Raw genomic sequence first — 15,140 nt, forward strand, 5'->3', positions numbered from 1 at the left:
GTCTGTTAATTCACTCTTGCTCCTTTCATACCTTTTCCCTTGCAGCGTGATCCAAGGAGTGAGTTTGCCTTGATGGATGAAGGTAGCGCTTAGGTAAGAGTCAGTTTGTACCAAGCACTGTCTAGCAAGTAATATTGTTCCAAATGTCATTAACCAATAGTTCTCTATCTTCTTTGCAGGTGCGGCGCCTTGCCAAAAATGTCTAACGTAGGATGGTGAACAGCGCTGCCTCGAGCGGTAAATTCTAAGTAAGTATCTTGCGGTAAGTAAGTAAAAATGTTTTTGGCAGAACACCGCTCACCTTTTGTTTGTTCTTGTCTTTTCAGATGCTGATGTTTCGGGCGGCGATTCAACGGGTGCTGCGCCGGGTCGTGGAGATGCTCCAAAGACAGGTGAGTATGGCGCGGCGCTGCAGATGGCAATGCAACGCGGTTTATTTTAATGTATTTTTCCTTTATCCACAGGTGCGGCTGCTCCAGGAAAAGATGACCAAATGGAAATCTCCTTGTTCTAACCTTCTCTTCTTCTTTCCTTTTCTCTAGAATCGGCTCTGCACACAGGACGGGTGTGGCTGTAGACTGGATGCTGGACTGCAGAGACGGTGAGCGTTAGCTGCTAAGATGTAGAATAACGCGAAGCGTGTGCTGCTCTTCGGGCGTGGTTTAAATAGCATCAAAAAAGTAGTTCCCAGGTAAGAAGTTCCAGTACCACACCCAAGCAGCAAAATAGTTTCTAAAGGAAAGTAGTCCCTTCTTGGCCTCATGATGGCCTGTGCATGAGTTCTTTGCAGGATGACTTGCATAGTTTAAAGTTGGCAATATGAGCCTGGTGCCTACGGTGCCAGGACTGAACCCATATAGCCCCTAGGCAGGTTTTTTGGAATTCCTGTGTCTTCTTGGGTGCCTTTTCCCTGGACATATGGACCTGTTCTGGATGTCTGGGGGCAGGCATCATGACACATGTGTCCTTAGTAAACTCTTTAAGAACACAAATTCCACTACCATGATAAACTACTCCTCCTAGAAACCCTGTATTTCTGTCACATACCCGAATACTCCCAGTCATTCTTCTTCATGTCCCTTTGATTATTCTTTTCCGAAACCCCAGTTTACTGCATTGACAAAACACTCAAATCCCCCTGTGCCGGTCACAATAAAAACTCTGATCATTTTTGTTCATTCCACAAACCCGGCCATTCTCACTCTCCTGAGTTCACCCAAACCCCTAGTACAAGGGCTATAATCTCGTATAACACCTTTTCTCCATCCTACCAGGTAGGATAATTCAAAACGCTGCCCCCCAGCCCCCTTTTCCAACAGGAACACTTTCACGACGCAGTTTACCTGACATGTCCCAATACAAGGATCAGGTGAAGTCAGGCAATTGACTAGGATCACACACACCCGACAGCCCTTCCCTTCTCCACAGGAATAAAACGCGGAGAACGAGAGCAAAAGTTGAGCAAGGCAGACCTTAGGCTTGAGAGCTAACTCAGCACAGAAGTTCAAGAGAAGGAGAAAGAAGGCACTTACCGAGAGGGTGACAAGGAGAGGTGCGACCTTGCCCTTTCTGACCAAGGCAAGTAAAACCTCTGTAGAAGGAATCATAAGACTGCAAACAATAATCAGTGTGTGTTGCATCAGATGTGAACGGTCCACTGATTACCAAGCCAGGTAGAGACGCTTGAGCTGTTATGTCTGCCGGTGAGTCGAGGGGAGAGTCGATTATAAACCGAACTGTGTTAAACGAAAAGCAACAAACGGCTAAATTGAACTGTAAAAGGCTTAAAGATCTATTGATGAAAAAGGGGGAAACCAACAACAGAGAAATACGGCACCATGTGAGTGTTCACGTAGGAAACTCTGGGCAATTGCCTGATGATAGAAACTACCGTAACCAGAAGGCCTTGGAAAAAAAAGAAAAGGGGGTCAATGTGGTCATACGGAGGTCTTGTAAAATCCTTTGTACAGTCGAACGTCTTTGGCTGACAGATATGTGTGAAGCGAAGGGAAGTGAGTCCCGCTTGACAAGAAATGAAAGAGAAAATACAAATGACACGATTGACAAGAGTGAACCTGAAGGAGGGATGCCGATAAATGGGGGCGAAGTCTAAAGTTCTTTAATACAGTATGTTGGCAAGAGTGAACCCAACAGAGGGATTTCTACAGTGAACTGTTTAGTAAAAGTTGTCAAGAGTGAACCCGGCATAGGGATGCTGACAAAAAGAGGCGAAGCCTGAGGAACTGCTTAAAAAGACGTTAATATTTGTGAGTGCAAGAAATATTGTAAGACCAGGGGATGTGGATTGTCCCCCTTGGCATTTGGACCCTAGCCCGGCAGAGGGAGATCCCAAAAGAAAGGCCTGAGCCCGATCGAGGGAAGCCTAGGGGTCCGAGCCCAGCCGAAGGAGATCCAGGGGTGAAATGTCATCACCAATAGTCCATTTGGAAAGGAACTTGTTCTTTGTTTTGTGTTGAATACATCAGGCCCTCAAAGGCAAAAGACTTTTTTATTGAAAGAGACTTAACCATCAAAGAACCTGATAACTGGTATGGAACTGTCAGCTCGTGCTGGGAAAGCTTGAGTGTGTACTGTGCTCAGGAGGTCCACTTTGTCCCGTGCTCAAAACGTGGGGAAGGGAGATCCCTGGCAAACAAATCCTGACTTATTATTTGTGAGCACTTCTTTCTTTATTGAAAGCCCTATCCCCACACTCTTTCTGTAATTAGTTGTAAGGATTTGGCAATAGTTTTATTTTTTTAGTATAGGCCTTTTACTTTGACAACACGCCACAAGGACTGCATTGTTTTTCAATTGATGGTCGAAGCTTGCTCCCATCTTAGATTTAGGTTTAGGTTAGGCGTTTTTCGACCCTGCATTTACAGTTTAATAAACACCCTTGAACTGTGATCACTTGTGTCTGTCTTTACTGTTGCCACCATGAGTTCCTTATAACCCCCGTATGACCACTTCGACCCAGGTTTCTTGTGCTGTTCCCTAGGCCTTTTGGTAATGGTAGCTTCAACCATGGGGTATTCACCCAGAGTTTCTCCAGCAAGCACCTCTGTGGTGCCCGACTCCCCTGTAGCTGGCTTTCCCCTCTCGTATAAAAACAACAGTTCTTTGCACTTTTCTTCAATAGCGTGTTTCGCTACTTTTGTTCAAACACAGTTTGGTTTCTTATCGGTTCTCCCCTGTACTCACCGCCGTGATGAACCACTTTTATTCTCTTGTCTCTGGAGTCAAGGCTGGTACCACAGTGGCAAGCTTTTCCCCTCGGCTTGGTTATCTGTGGAGGGGGGCCCCGTGTACCGTTTACATCTTCTGCAGCACACACTGGCTAGTGTTTGCGGTCAAATGATTCCTTCTGTGGAGGTTTCACAGGCCTGGCTTGGAAAGGGCAAGGTAACGTCTCTCCTTATCACCCTCTCGGTTCACACCGTCTTTCTCCTCCTCTTGAACTGCAGTGCTGAGTTAGCTCTCTCTTCGTGCATTCTGCCTTGCTCATATTGTGCTCCACCTTTTATCCCTCTGGGGAAGGGAAAGGGCGGTCAGGTGTGTGTGATTGTGGTCAATTGCCTGAACCTGACGTTGGGTAAATGTCTTAGGTGTTCATCGTCTTTTGTGATGGGTGAAAGTGTTCGTGTTGGAAAAGGAGGGCAAAGCCTTTGCATGACCTACGGTGTAGGATGGGGAAAAGGTATAAGAAGGGGGATGCCGTGTCTCACCCGTCGGTGTCCCACTTTCACTCCCCGATCCAGATGATCCTCCCTCACTAGTCTACCCCCAGGAACTGGATCCAATAGTGATGGCTGTGCCTTGGCCACCTGGATGACAGATCCACAGGGACTAATACGTGAGACACCTTCAGGTTTCTCACAGTATGTGGGGCCTGGTTGCCAATAAAGGAAACGCCACCATAGGAAGCTGCAGTGAGGACAGAAAATGAACGCAACAATGCAGAGGAATTTGTTACTGTAGCAGTAACGAAAGGGGAGAATGTTGGGAAGGAAATTAACCTTTCCCACCCCCTTAGGCACTTTAGAGTGAGGCTTGTCCCATAGATAGATGTGCAATGCACCAGAGGGGAGAGGTCCGTGCTAAGAAAACCTGCACAAACACAATATTGTATGAAATGCAGATGTTTCGACTTTGTGCGCACATATAAGGAGGCACCATTTTTGTAGTTATGGTAGATGCATTCAGTCCTGCATGGCCGTGCGGTAAACACAGGCCTGATGAAGATACCTGCACAGGCCCAGATGCTGATGGTAGAAGGACCGATGCTGCTAATTCCCATAAGAAACTTCCCTTTGTTTCTTAATTGTTGCAATTACTTGTTATCCCGAAGAGGAATGTGCCCTGCAAGGCCGCAAGACAGCACCAGGCTCCTTGCTGCTCACATACATCACAGCCGGGCCAACAGCAGACCCCAATCCCCACCCAGCCCACCAGGAGTTAGGACACCCAAAACTGACCCCATCCAAGACCCCTGAATTCCACGATTAAAGTGACCTCAGGCCCCCAGCCATTCAACCAGTGGTCATAAAAGATCTGAAAGAACACAACCAGTTCACCTTATTCCATAGTGACACACTTGTTAATATGAGATTCAGGAAGGATTACATTATAGTCCAAAACGAGGGTGGAAGCATTGGGTGCATAGAGTGCAATATGAACTCAGCGAAGAATGTATAGGTCAACATGATCGTAATTCCCCCCCTTTTCCCTCCCTGTGCAAGTCCCTGAGTTTCCCAGGTGCACGCCATAATGATAGCGTAGCATTGTTTTGCAATTGTAACTTATGAGGAACATGACCTTCATTCCGTGGAGAGATGAACCCAGCTGACCCCACGTGATGGACGACGGAAGGACGGGGCTGGAGTCGGGCCAATTTCAACCTCGCATCCCCTATGGAGCAGGTCCATGTATATGGTCCCACCAACCAGCCACACGGGTTTTTCACTGCATGTATGATGTCGTAATGATGATGTGTTGTCCTATAACCGTCTGCTAATTTTCAGCAGAACGTTCTCGAGCAGCAGAGTTCTTTGCTGGCATCCTTATTTTGTGTTATTAAAACTTATCCTTGCAAGAAATCTCTTGGTCTATTTTCCCTAGCGGGTTGTATTTTTTCTAGTGTGTTCATTCAGGGGCGTGCCTTCAACAGGGGGGCATGCACACCAGTTTCAATAACCTGAAAGAGGTTATTTCCACTGCCCCACTGCTAGTTAGCCCTGATTACACCCAAGAGTTTTATCTGTCTTCCCATTCCAATGGCCAACTGATGACTGCGCTACTTACGCAGAAGAGCACTATGTGCCACAGGCCATTGGCCTACAACAGTGCAGTGCTAGATTCAGTGATGCAAATCCAGGTCCCATGCATGCAGGCACTTGCTGATGCTGCGTTATCAATTGAGAAAAGCTCCACGATTGTCATGATGTGTTCCGTAATGCTGTATGTGGAGCACGCAGTATTTGCCATCGTCGAGTGATCCAAAACAACTTTGACTACACAGTGGGCCACTGTGTATGAGATAATCCTGTCCAGTCCAAACATCCACATAGGGAGGTGTAAAACAGTGCATCATGCCACCTTTTTGAAAGAGTTGTACCACAGACAAAGACCTTGCAAGACATCACTCTAATGTTTGAAGAGGAGGTAGATGACATCCCAAAATCAAAGGACAGCCCACTTGAGGGGAGGAGGGGTGCTTTTCGTTGATGGGTCAGCAACTATCGGCCAGGAAACTGGTTTGAGGCATACTGGGGCGGCAGTGGTCAGCCTAGTAGATGAGGTCTGTGAAATATTGGTGCAAAAAAGATTAGCCATGCACTATTTGGCACAAGCAGCAGAACTTCTAGCACTTATTGTGGCGCTTGTAGCATCTCAAGGGTGCTGTGTGACCATAGATTTTGATTTAGCCTATGTCACCACCATGGTGCACGCAAGACTCGCACGATGGAAGAGAAGGCGTTTTAGGAGGGCTGATGCATCCCTGGTACAGCATGCAGCATTGTTGGACACACTGATTGATGCACTGTTCCAGCCCTCCTTGACGGCGGTGGTGAAATGCATCGCCCATACTAACAACACAGATGAAGTCTCACTAAGTAATGCTGCTGCGGATGCAGCGGCTAAGCAAGTGGCATATCTCTGTCTGAGTATCCAGTGGTAGCGCACAGTAGAGAACAGCTGTCAGAATCTTAGAATTCCTGTCTAACAGATTGAGCAGCCGAGCACCACAGGAAGAAAAGGATCTATGGTTGAGAAGGACATGCAAGCAGTCCCCTATATATTTAATGTGGCACAGGAGACATCCGGTAAAGCGGTCATTCTGTACACATTGCTGCTGGTTGCATTTGACCAGCTGCATCATCCATATTATGTGTCAAAATAGCATATCGCTGCAGATATAGAGGACTGGTTTGTCCATGATCTGCAGGAGGCAGTAACTAAAATGGTTATTAATTGTACTACGTGGTAAACTTTGAACACTGGTCTTACCCTAAGGACAATCAGAGGTACCCTGCCCCGCCAGGCTGTTTTACAAATTATACATCGACTACACGGACATGGGGGAAATGTGCAATATATCCCGTTGTCTAATAGTGGTTGGGTGTCTCTTTTCACGGTGGGTGGAGACTGGTCCTTGTGTACACCCAGATGTTAAATGTGCAGCCAGGTTTTTGGTTAGCAAGGTATTTCCTTATTGGGGTGTGTGCAATGTATTAAGATCTGATAACGGCATGCACTTCTTCAATGAGCTCTTTAAAGAGATAACAGTATTGCTGGGCATCAAGCATTGCATGTGCACAATTTACCACCTCCAGGCCTACAGGGTTGTGGAGAAGATAAACAGGCTATTAAAAAGTAAATTGTTCAAGCTCTGTACCACGTGAAAGAAAAATGCCTTGCACTGTTTAGCATGTGCATGAAGCCCTGCAAGAATCGCCATTAGGTGGTAACTGGGCAGCAGGTGAATACACCTCTGTCTCCCATCAGGAGAGCATCTGATGCCAACAAGGCTGCGTCTGTGTTGGGTGACAAGTTCAAACAAAAGTTATCTGTTTGCATTGACAAAAGCCATAAAATGTGTCTCTCAAACAATAGCGGCATCAAGGAGGCATCTGATGCACCAACATTACCTCCTATCAAGCTATTTCCAGGTGACCTTGTGTACATAAAGAACTTTGTCCGCTGGTGGAGTGAGCGTAGATATAACGGCCCCTTTAAGATAGTTTATGCCACTTTCCTTGCAGTGAAAGTTTGAGAGCTGCAATATTGGGTGCATCTGTCTGATGTTCGCAAAGCACTTCAGACCACACCCACCGTCCAACTTCAGTAAACAAGTAAGGTATAAAATCAGCCCTGCACCCTGACCCCCTCACTGTATTCACATTCATGAACAAACCCGTACAACTGCACCTCCTCTTATACCTCAGGTATTCTGTAACTGATCTACTTCGATGATAACTAAAAAAAAGGCTTTATTTGCACAGAAAGTGCTCTCTCTCTCTCTCTCTCTCTCTCTCTCTCTCTTTCTCTCTCTCTCTCTCTCTATTTCTCCCTCTCTCCCTCCCTCCCTCCCTCCCTCTCTCTCTCCCTCCCTCTCTCCCAGAGATGTACATGGTTCCAACCACTCTATTTACCAAAAGTATAATTTCCAGGAATATTCTCTTATAACAGTGTTTTCCTCCACATATACCTGTGTTTAGGCACTGTGTAGCTGGTCTATTTGACATTTGTTTGTTTGGAATAGGTGTATATTTAGGATGTACGTTTAAGTAGTGGTCATAAAAAGACATGCAAACATTACTAATGGTTCTTTAACTAATGTTTCCTTAACATATGACAATGCCGCTAATGTGTCACTATCAAACAAAGTAATCGAAATTAATAATACTGCAACTGCAGTCCTTGCTACAAAGCCTAATGCAACTGCTAATAATAGCAACACACGGGGAAGCTTGCAAATGTACTTATGTTATTATTATTGCCGTGGCATATCACGCCAAGCTATTCAATGCAGCTAGACCATTCTTGTCCAAAGATGACTTCCTCACCATTGCCAGAGCCATAATAGGGTCTATCAAAAATGTGTCACGGGCGCCCCTCTACGAGAATAAACACATCGAAAATGGCCTGTTCTTTGGGAAGGTACCCTCTCGAGAGTCCGCAGCCACACTTTAGCGCACCATACCTTTCACAGATGGGAAATATCCATTTGCATATCAGTCTTTGTCCCGCCCACATGGGCAGTCCAGCATCAAAATGCTATGGCAACTCCCTTCTGAACAAGAGTACCAACAGCAACCCCAAACACGTGTTTCAGCCTTGTTGGACCTCATCAGTGAGGTGGAGCTGTGCCTCTCTGAGCAGGGTCTAAGCTCGACTACTGCAATGCCCTCTTTGCAAGCACGTTAGTAAAAAACATGAAAAAACTGCAGACGATCCAAAACAGCGCACTCTGCGCAGCCACTGGCATCCCAAGGAGGGACCATATATCTGCCGCCAAGAAACAGGCCCATTGATTACCCATTAAAGAACAGATCCTCTTTAAAACTCTGGCTCTAACCCACAAATGTGTCAAACGGCTGCCATGTATCTGACCCAAAGAATACACAAATCTATATCCTCCAGACCAACCAGAACACTGTATGCCAACATGCTCACAGTACCCAAAATGAAATGAGCCAGAGCAGGCACCACCAGCTTTCCATTCTTAGCAGCCCTACAATGAAATGCCCTTCCGCCACCCCTTAGAGCAGAAACCTCCCACATAGCCTTCCGCAAAGCCATCAAGACACTACTACTCAGTTAAATACTGGACTATACACACACATTGTTCCCACTATGTCTGCCTGGACTATTGATATGAAATTGTTCTACAATGTGCCTGTCCTGGCTAACTGCATGTAAAGTTTCAACAAATGTTGCTACAAATTCCTGATTTATGCCTCATGTAACTAAGTTCATTTACTTTACTTTTACTTTATTACATTTATAATGCGCAACCATAAACCCATAGGTGTGAGGGTGCAGACAAGACAAAACAGAAATGAGAAAGCCGGTGGAGCCGGAAACCGAAGGAGAAGCTAAGGAACGTGTACTACTACTTGAAGAGGAAGGTTTTTAGGTCCTTCTTGAAATTGCACAGGGCTGGAGAGTTTCTCAAGTGACCTGGTAAGGTGTTCCAGATAGTCGGGGCCGCAGAGGCCTGTAACAGTGCCGCGATGCCTCTGGGATATTTGCGCACTTTATACATTTAAATATTTCCTAATGTGTTTTCCAACATAGTTACAAATGTTAGTTTCTCTTCTAGTGTCCCACATGGTATTGTTTTGAAATGCTTTAAAGGACAAGTTAAAAGGGCTAAGTATGATAAGTACCGAGGACTTGGGTTAGATACAATACAAGATGTACACCATCCAGAGTTAAGCAATAGTTGGTACACAGACATGAGCTCAGTGGGGAAAAGTAAGCTTAATGGGAGCTGTTATGTCTGTTCCTTGATTCCTCAAGCTTTGGGAGCCCCCACGTATTAATGCCACAGGAAACTCTGATTTTGGGGGCTCAATGTTTACTTTATCTGCCCTTTACTTTACAACATTTGTAATGCGCACCTTGGACCCAGAGGCATTAGGGTGCGGACAAGGTAACAAACAGAGAACAGAAAGAGCATCTGTAAGGTCATGTAACCAAAGTAGGAAGTCAAGAGAATAAATTCATGAGTTTAAAAAAATAAAAGGGTCTTTAGGTCTTTCTTAAATGCCGTCAGAGAACTTTGATTTCTTAAATCTGCCAGTAACTGGTTCCAAAGCTTGGGTGCAGCTAAGAAGAACACTCCATTTTCGGCTTTCTTTGTTGTACTATGCGGGATGAAGAGATAGTTCTGACTGCAAGAACTAAGAGCACTTCCATTGACTTTCTCAGTAATATGACCCTGAATGTAGGAGGTCACAAGGCTCAGCCTACATTTAAAGGTTATGACCAATAACCGGAATTTGGACCATGCCTCCACTGGGAGCCAATGCAGGGACCGTCTAGCCTGTGAAACATGATTGTGGTGGGATAAATCTACCCTGATTCTAACAGCCCTGCTTCGTACAGTCTGGAGTCTGTTTAAGTCCTGTTTACACAAACCGACCACAGGGCTGCTAGAATAGTCGATCTTGGCACCCATTATAGCTCTGGCGATGCTTTCTGAGTTATCCTGTGTAATGAGAGGTCTGAGATGCGACAATAGTTTGACATAGTACACCGAAGCTGAAACCGAACTAGCCACATGAGATGGTCCAAAACCACCCCCAAAATGTTTATTTTAGATAAGAGAGTCATATTATCATCCCCAAGCCTAAAAGATCTATAAGCTGGGTCTAGCTTGACTGTCAAGGCAGAATTGCCCACAATCATTAGATCAGTCTTCTTTTTATTCAATGCCAGATTGTTAGCCAGCATCCATCCCTCTAAGATTGAACACTCTATTTAATTCCTGTTCATCCCGCGAATGATAGCCTGAGAGTGGGACAACACACTGGGTGTTGTCAGCATAGTTCGAGAGCATGACCCCTTCCTGCTCTAAAAACAAGAAGAATGGGGCCATGAAGATATTATGGAGGCAAGGGGACATACTAGCCCCCTGCAGCAACCCGAATAAGACAGGAAGTGCAGTGCCTTCTGCTTCATTGGAACAAACTCTACTATGTCTATTCTCCAAAAATTAGGCAATCCAGGATACTGCCGCAGGTGAGAAATTGGCAACCTCCCCCACTCTAAACAAAAGGATGGAGTGTTCCACCAAATCGAACGCAGCTGTCTGGTCCAAAGAAATTAAGAGAAAGTGAGCCCTTGTCCAACCGATCCAATAGTCTTGACTTTAGCTCAAGAAGTGAGGTCTTGGTTCCAAAAAATAGCCTGAATCCCGATTGATAGGGGTTCAGGATGGGATACTGATTTAAGTGCTGCAAAATCTTGGCATTGGTGACCCTGTGAAGTATTTTTAGCAAAAAAGGGGTATTAGATATGGGATGATAGTTCAGAAGATTATCCCTTGGTAATCCTGTTTTTTTCAGAATAGGTGTAACTATAGTTTGTTTAAGGTCATCAGGGACCTTGCTCTCATTCAACGAGGCATTCACAAAAGTACAAATTTCTTTTATGAGGGATGGAGGGCATGTTTTTATAATCAACGAGGAGCAAGAACCACCTCTACAGCTTGTCGCCTTAAACTGTTCAACAACCTTTTTCAAGGCCTCCTCTGATATTGGCTGAAAGTTAAATTGAGCAACCTCCTGGTTGCTCATCAGCTTCTGAAGACCACATTGCACCAATGAAGATAGGGCCTTCTTTTTTTCCCAATATGTCCATTCTAATACCAAGGAGTTTATTATGAATACCATTTTGTATTTGCTGACACCAAGAGGTATCTTTTGTGACTAAATGGTCGGCTGGTTGCAGCACTAACTCCTGCTCTTTAAGGATTTTAAAAATGTCTTTCACCTCTGACTGAGTGTTGGAGATTCTAGTGTTATGGAAGTTATTTTTGGATTCCAATATGGCAAGTTTGTAGGACTTAGCTAGGTTTTTATAGCCTGTTAAAGAAACAGGACCTGGAGAGGCTTTCAAAGAATAAAAAGCCTTCAAAGACGGAGCTTTTTGTTTTCAAAGCACTTTGTAAACCAAGGTTTGCTTTTATTTCCCTCTTTTTTTGTCTTTTTTTGCTTCAGCGGAGCTAGGGTGTTCTAAATATTATGCAAATTTGACACTAAGCAAGATGACCTTCTCCATGTTCCAGGCACGAAGCATGCTACTAATGGATCCAGATCAACTGCAATGTGCTCAAAACCCCAAAAGTGAGCAGTGCTTGCAAAGACTGTACCTAAAGCTGGAAGGCGTGAAGTTCGTGGCAAGCAGATGGCAGGAAACTACAATGAGCTGCATGGCAGGAGGTCTCGTGGGATTTGGAGAAGAAGTGATCCAAAAGGTGAATGCTGTGTTCAGTGGGTACTGGAATGAGCATGTGGCAAAACCCACATGGGTTGGGGGCAATGGAGAGACCAGTGAAGGTGCAAAAGCAAGAAGAATATAAACTGTTTTACAACAAAGTGAGCTTCTTTGTGGTGACCAACAGCAAGTGCAATAAGACATTATAAATCCCAGGTCTCAAGAAAGGGACAGCAGCTGTGATGGTTAACTGTTGGGTGTGTGGTCAGCAGGCATTTCTGCACCTCCTGTCATTATGGAGGTGCACCTGCTTGCTGGCCTCGTTGCACTCCGCACTCCTGGTGGTCCCTGAAGAGCACTTGATAGTGGGACCCGGTGGCTTGTCGGTCCCAACACCAGTGTCTGATGTCCCCACCACCGCACTGCCACAGCGCCCTATATTTGTATCCTGCCAGAAAAGGAGAAAAATGAAAAATTGCGCAGAAGGTCCAATGATTTATTCCAAGTCTCCTCGCAGTTCCTCAAAGAAATACCAGATCAATATAGATTATACAGCAAGGAACAACATGTTACCAGGGGTGCAAACCCCTGCAAATGCCAAATGGCTTCAGATTGTGCATTAGAAAGTGATGCAGTTGGCCAATGACACTGACCTCAATGCGATCAAGATGGAGTTGCTTGAGATCCGGCTGATGAGGTTGCAGAACCGCTATGTGCTGGACCTCTTCACGGCTTCGGAGGGAGGGGTCTGCAAGAAATTGGCACTTCCTGTTAAACCTACGCAACGCCTAAGGATGCAGACAACAGGTCTCTCACTAGCATAATGGGAGCCCTGCACACCCTTGGCACTAGTATGCAAACAGAAGCAGGCATTTAGAAGAGTGACTTGTTTGACAACTTTTTCTCCTCGGCACCATCCTGGATGGGAGCGATCCTGAGGCTAATGGTTCCTGTGATCGTGTTTATGCCGATACCTGCCAGCCGGGGCTCTGATGCTGTGCCAAAGCAGTGCAATGATGCTCTCAATTGGGGTATAGGGTGCACCTTGCGGTACAAAACATAGCGCAGTACAAACTGATGACCCTTACAAGCCACACATGGTCGCAATAGAGCACCGCCATACATATATATGACATGTACCCCTGAGCAATATGCACCAGCAGGGGAAAGTTCACGGTCTGTATGTAGAGCATGGGTCCCGAAGAAAGGGCCATTGCCATATTTGGAATTAGAAAGATTGGAAAGGAAAAGAATGGAGAAATGATGAACAGAATCTCACCTAGGAGTTTGTTAATGTGGTATTAATGAAAGAGGGGAATGTTGAGGAGGGGGACAATCATCCCAGGCCACTAAGCAGTTTCGGATGAGGCAGAGGCCTGGAGTGGTATCGTAGGGATCCGGGAAGGGTAGAGGGGGTGGAGCTTGATGACAGAGGCTATGGTTTGAGGCGTGTAGTGCATGCCGTGGGTTTAGAGGACACTGGGATTCAAAAGCCATCTTAAACGATAGCAGCCATATTGAAATCTAGGCCTAACGCCAGGACTGCAAGCTAAGGCCACAAACCTGGAAATAAGTGTATGCATGCGAAAATAGGTTGTATCATGGACACTGGTAAGAATGGCCAGAGCTGTAGAGATTCATAGACCTTTTGTTGTCTTATGTTGCCAGCATTTTGTAATCCAGGAGGAATGCGCCCTGCAAGGCCATGAAGGGGTTGAGAGCTCTCTGTGAAAAGTGATACCACAAGAAAGAGGGCACGACCCTATGAACTTCTCCCGTCCCAACTCAAGTAATAGCACCCAGGTGCCCCAAGACCCCAGCATGCAAGGTACCAGTCAGACCCAGACCACCAACCATAAACCTGTTAAACCTCAATCGAACACAAAATATCAGAAAGCAAGGACATTTAGCCTTCACCAAAAGTCACGTGATTAGTGCTGTGAGGTGCCGTGAGGGGAAAAAACACTCCTAAAATGAGGGTGTAAAGCTTTGGAAGGGCGCTGACGTGTCTAAAATCAAGTTGGGGTTTGTAAGTTACAATGACCTCAAGGTATCCTCTTAGCCCTTGTCTTCAGTACCAGGTACACATTAGGTTAGCAATAACAAATGTATTGTTTTTCTTTTTATAATGAGCACTTCATTGTAGCTTTGTGTCTGATGACATGAGAGGAGGAGCCCACATGGAAGAGGTGGACAGAAGGGGCTGGGACCAATGGACTGGGATCCCCTATGGAGCAGGCAGCTTATGTATAGGGTCGCACCAACCAGCCATTCTGATGTGTACCTTATGTAACTTACGTCACTGATGACACTGTGTGCCTTTTTAAATTGATTCTTGTACTAATTTTGCCAGAACGTTCCGTGGTAGCAGAGTGCTTTGCTGGCGCATCTCTATTTTTGTGGAAATAAAACTTGTTCTCCTTGCAAGAGGTGTGCTGGGCCGTTTTTCCCCTCATGGCATACGCATACCTCTCAACTCACACGCTTTTGGCGGGTGTTGCCTGCCACTTAGGCAGTTCTCTCACCCGCCAAGCTTCACACACGCCCATAGGAATCAATGGGCTTTTCACCCGCCAAATACAAAATCAGATGTTTTCACCCGCCGAGTGGTACTGAAAGGTTGAGAGATATGTCATGGGTTGTATTTTTGTGGTGTGAACCTTGAGGGGCTTCTCTACAATTCCGTTTCATATTGAAGTAGTCATTATTTATGCATATATAAGGGAGCCCCACACACACACTTTTTGCTGCCCAGGACCCAGCAAATCCTAGGACCAGCCCTGCACGTAACCACAGAGTTCTAACACTGTGTTGCTCACTTACTGCAGATTCATTCATGGTACAACAACAGTGCCGTGTTCTGGAGTGGCACATGCTACCACCGGAATCTTATTGGCCATCCCAGGGGCCACCCCATTATCCTGAACTATGATCATTATGTATGTGCACGCTCGTACTTCATGCCAACCCAGTCAAAAGAGTGTGGCCACGCCACTGTGACAGACGCTGGCAGTCCCGTAAATGACAGCGCACCTTACTCAAGTTCGAATCACCGCTGTGGCTGGCAGCTCTGGAGCTTACTGTATTGCGTGTTGCAGGCAGTGCTGCTTTGATTTTTGTTTAGTGCCAGCCACGCATAGACTCCCACCTCTGCGGCGGCAATCGCAAGTTCGAGCAGCAGGTGGCAGCAT

Source organism: Ambystoma mexicanum, chromosome 1p, assembly GCF_040938575.1.
Source record: "Ambystoma mexicanum isolate Mex_15411 chromosome 1p, UKY_AmexF1_1, whole genome shotgun sequence".
Taxonomy (NCBI): domain Eukaryota; kingdom Metazoa; phylum Chordata; class Amphibia; order Caudata; family Ambystomatidae; genus Ambystoma; species Ambystoma mexicanum.